Consider the following 5,496-nt stretch of genomic DNA (forward strand, 5'->3'; position numbering starts at 1 on the left):
GTAGATGTTTCACCCTTATAGAAATATCATACTAAGAATCATTGATAATCATTTATTTTCAGTATTAAAAATACTGGATAATAAGTAATTATCAATGATTCTTAGTATGATATTTCTATAAGGGCGGAATATAATGATTATTAGATATCATTTAGATATCATTTCCGAGATATCAAAAGTTCCCTTTCTGACAAGCGTGTTGACTGGGAAATTATATACTCTGTATGTCATATTTTAAAATATTTAAACTTATATACGTATATCTTGTGATTTATATTGTACACAATTATAAAAATATTGAATAAAATTTGCAAACAAATAATATATATCTATGCGTAATTTTATAGTGTCGCGAAAATAGTTGATCTCTTATAAATTTCTGATACATACATACTACTACGTAATATTTAAAATGTTTTTTATAAAAAATGTTTTTTTAATATATGGATCAGTTAGTCAATATTCTCAAACAAACGTCCAAATTTATATACACTGAGAAAAAAATTTTCTTAATTGTAATAAATACATTTGTTTAAATTTGATTAGCTTTATTTAAGTAAATAATATTTTGAATGTAAAACCTTTTTATTTAATTAAAGAAAATGGAAATAAAATTAGCAAGCGACATTTTGTTGAACTGTTTATTTGAATTACATAGTTTACTTGAACACAGGTTTTATAAAATGCAAAGCAGGTTTGTTGAAATGTAGGAAATGAATTCTTAAAATACTGAATACAAATTTCTTAAATCTAAAAATGATGTATTAGTAAATATTTGTTTCGATTTAACTTTTCAGAGTTTTACAAATAATAAATGGAAAGTTAAAAAAAAATATTATTATTTGTGTCATTTATTATATTTAAGGAAATCTTTATTTAAATGAAGGTAATATATAAATTTTATTCAAATATACGTCTCTTGAAATATAATAAACTCTAAAAAATATATATTTTATTTTAAACACATCATTTATTATCTTTGAAATTTTAAAAGTTCTAATTTAGACAAGTGTTTGCTAAAATTTCTTTTTTCACAGTTAAGAAATTCAAACGATACAAAATTAAAAAAGGGCAAATAAGAGTTGACGCCAGTGACTGCCAGCGAAATTAATTATATATTCATACAATGAACAAATATAGCTCGTATACGTTTCGGTCCCAATTTTGGACTCTCTTCAGTACAAAATACCATTTAAAAATTACAGTTAAAATCCGTCAAATCACAGAAACCACTAGATAGTAAACGACTGTTATCTTAAAATTGAGGTAGATAATATAAGTTCCAAATTATAGAAAATTAGAAATGTCAAATGCTTACTGTAACGTCCGGATCTATTTTAGAACATTAATAATATATTATTATAGACCGGGAGGCCGACTTGTCTGATTTCAGACATCACTAGATATTTTATCCCTACGTTACTAGATGTAAGTACGCGCGCATATGCATATTCGCGAGCGTTAAAACATTATAATTAAAATGCCGAATGCTGCGTGCTGCTGGAGAGTCTCGAAATCAACGGATCGATCCAAAGAAACCGCTATCGCTCAGTGCGATAAGCCAACATAAACAGGAGCATGAAAACTGAATCCTAAACACCACTCAGGACACCGACGCGGTGACATCATGCAAAGGAATGAATCTCTTCCCTCGCCATAACTCCATGGACCAATCGGAGAACGATTCTCAGCGACAAAGCGACATATAAAAGCGCGCGCATTTGTAGAGAAGGCAATAATTATTTTCTTCTCATAGTTAGTCTCTGGTAGCTTCGTGTACTTATTCAGCATATTATACTTAGTCGTAAAATCCGACTGTGTTGCAATTACTTTTGCCTACCCTTCATATTTCAAACATTGCGAAATCAAATTCTGAATCGCGGGCCGCATCAACCCGCGTGGTATCGGAACTTCCGAGGCCGAGCCAGGAGAACAAGCACCGCTGATTTTCCGCCAGATTCATCAATCGTTTCGCCAGGCTCCCGAGACCCAGGGTAAACTCGGTGAAAAGCAGAGTGACCCAAAAGCGGAGTCATCACTCTGTTGACCGTCCACGTAAGTCACTGATTTCACTACTTTCAAATTTCCCTATATAGTTATTTATCGTGGACGTAACACTTACCAAGCAGTCGAAAATAAATAGAACGGCGTCAACAGATTTAACGGATGTATACTCGTGGTCTAAAAGGTTTGTGCACTGATTTTTTACAGATTTCGGAACGCGTCCCAACTTCAGGAGAGAGACAACCACTACTTGACACGCCAGCGCCGCCACTTATTACGAGAGCAAAAGGATAATATATACGAGGTGCGTTCGGGAAGACGCTATTCGTGCTATTTTGCGCTACAGGCTGTTTGGGGAGCTAGGTAGTAGCGCTACCAAACGCTATCATGACGTCACTAACGATAGCGGTGACGTCATAACTGCTACCAAAGCTATTTCTTCCAAGGTAGTGTGATGATAGTGTTTGCGTTGGTAGCGTTTTCAAGCTCCGTGAACATTCAAAGTGCCAAATTATTATGGCTGCGTTCCGAAACTCACTGTCAGTACTTGCAGTACTGCAAAGTCGTTCTGAAATACGTCGCAGTAAGCTTTCAATGTACTTTCGTTAACACGTGACGTCATATATTTTGACGTAATTTCCTGCTTTCGTTACTGCGGCTGGCGAGGTAAGACACCAGCAGTGAAAAAATGGCGGCGCTTCTGTGATGAGACGTTAAGCCTCATATGTTCAGAAAGTAATAAAATATATAATGTAACAGTTAGTCGTGAAGATGCTGAAAAAGCACGTACAGGTATAAGTTTGTAATAATCAATAATTATTTTACTTTTATAATTATTTTATTTTTATTTTATTTTGTTTATTTAATTTAGGATTTAATAATTTAAATAAGAATTGAAAAGTACTTCGTTTAAGTCTGAAACAATAAATTCCATTTTCTTGATATTACTTTTTTTTTTTAATAATCAATGGCACATTTTATCATATTTCTTTTACATGCGTTTGATGTACATTAGGTAAAAATTGTATATTGTTTTCTGTACCGAAAGTGCATTTGAAATTCCTCGTCTGTATACAATGGTATAACACTTTCAACATAGTCCTTGCAACGAAAACGTGGAGTCAAATTTCTATTAAGAGTCCTTAAAAATATATCATCTTCTTCGCTATCTGAAGAACTTTCAGAAGATTCTATTACATATTTTACAACTTTTGTTAAAATCACAATCTCCATATCACGCTATGTTTGATCCATAATTATCTATGAAACTTGTTTATCTTAACCTCCACAATACTGAATATTTCTACTGCGAGTCCGTTCCGTTATTGATTGCATTACAAGCTGAAAAGCAGCATCAGTAATTACGGAACGGATCCGCAGTTCTACTTTATGACGTCATACTTTCAGTACTGGCAGTTAATTTCGGAACGCAGCCTATAGTGTTGAACGACGCCGGTTTTGAGAATTGCACACACATAATGGACAGCACAGAAATAAATTCGGGATGCCGAAACTGGAGAAGAATATAAATTACGTCTCTCACCGACGAGTGCATATAAAGCACAAACTGGTAACTCTTTTTTATAAAACAACCCATTTGAATACTAATTAAAGATAGGTTAGGTTCTGATTATTGGAGTATTTAGTTATCTAAATTAATTAAATTATTTCATAAGTTTACAGAGTTATTTTTATTTCTACCATGCAATATATATATATGTGTGTGTGTGTGTGTGTGTGTGTGTGTGTAATTTCTTACTCTTATTTATATATATTAATGTGTCTAATGCCACTTGATTTTGCTTCTTATTGCAATGTTGCTTTAAGTTTTAAATTTATGATTTTCACCTTCTTTGCACATTCGCTTCCACCTATTTATTCTGCAATTGTTAATGCATACATGTAATGCTATTGTTATTTAAACTGCAGATTTAACTTTCGCTATAACTCTTTTGAATGTAGCACGTCAAGCCCGTGATCAAAATAATGACGCATATATAATGACGCATTTATAAGTTCTTGCACTTTTCGTGCTAATAATAGACCTGTTCTTTGTAGCTGCACTGCTGAACTGGTGCAATATATTGAAGTGAAACAAATATAAGTTTTCTCACTCTAACTTATTGCACTAGTTCAGCAGTGCAGCTATAAAGAACAGGCCTATTATAATCAGTTCTTTTTTATTTACCATTTCTTATATTTAAGTATCCCACACTTGATGGATGTCTAACCTTATTCGTACTGATACGTACTGAAATAGACGATACCACAAAACACCACAGCATGCAAACGCTATACTATTGCTGTTCATGGAGCTCACTAACGCTGTCGCACTATTTGCTCTACGAACAGTTTTAGTGACGTTCGCTTTGGTAGCGTTAATAGCGTCTCCCCGAACGCACCCACGGTATATGCCATCCTTCTGCTCTCGTAATAAGTGGCGGCGCTGGCGTGTCAAGTAGTGGTTGTCTCTCTCCTGAAGTTGGGACATGTTCCGAAATCTACAAAAAATCGGTGTACAAATCTTTTAGACTACGAGTGTATACAATGTAAGGTAGTCGCAAATAGAAGGCAATATTAAAATAGATATTTGTTCAGAAGAGCTACCTCACCTCCGATTTTAATAAAAGAAGGCTCAATCGACGCGTTTGTGCATGCCAAATAATTTTTTCCTCTGACAAAATCGTCGCTCTCTACTGCGAAGCGAAATATTAATAGACAAAGTTGAGGGCATGTTAGGTTAGAAAATCTGTCATACCATCTATCTCTAGCTATGTAACTGAGAGGCTTCGCCCCCCAGACCTCCCTATCACGGGGGGTGGGGGCTACAGTCTTTTGTGAGAAATTCACTCTAGCTTAAGTACAAGAGACTATAGGCTGCGTTCAGAAGACACAACTGTTGTACAACTGTTGAGTGAGCGCTTACTGAACAGAGATATGTCTCCTGAACGACCATTTATTGGATAATGCAATATGTGCATGCGCGAAGTGTAGAGCGAGAATATAACCTTTTTCTTGTGATAAATTTAAGCCGTAAGCAAAGAATCAGTAATGGATCGATATAATGCAATAATTCTGGCATTATTAGAGGATGATATTGTACACAGAAATGTAGTAGGCTATTTAGCAGAGGAATTGCAAGAACAGTTACCAAATGGTTTCCATATTCAAGAACGTGGTGTTCGTAATAAAAATAGAAATTATTATGAAGTAATAATTCCATTATACAATGACATCGTTTTTAAGGAACATTTTAGAATGTCTACAAGAGCTATAGAAGTATGTAAATCTATTACTATTTTATAATCTATTACTATTTTATAATCTATTTACTAAGAAGAGTGAAATTAATGAGACGAAGAGAGAGAGTTAAATTAGATATAATTTAATATTTGTTATAAATATTGATATAGGAGTTAGCAATTATGATTGGCAATGTCATGGCAAATCCAAATCATGTAGCGCCATTAAGAAAAAAAATCCTATTCACCA

Source organism: Odontomachus brunneus, unplaced genomic scaffold (assembly GCF_010583005.1).
Source record: "Odontomachus brunneus isolate Ranch 3 - 2012 unplaced genomic scaffold, Obru_v1 Obru_scaffold_209, whole genome shotgun sequence".
NCBI classification, from domain to species: domain Eukaryota; kingdom Metazoa; phylum Arthropoda; class Insecta; order Hymenoptera; family Formicidae; genus Odontomachus; species Odontomachus brunneus.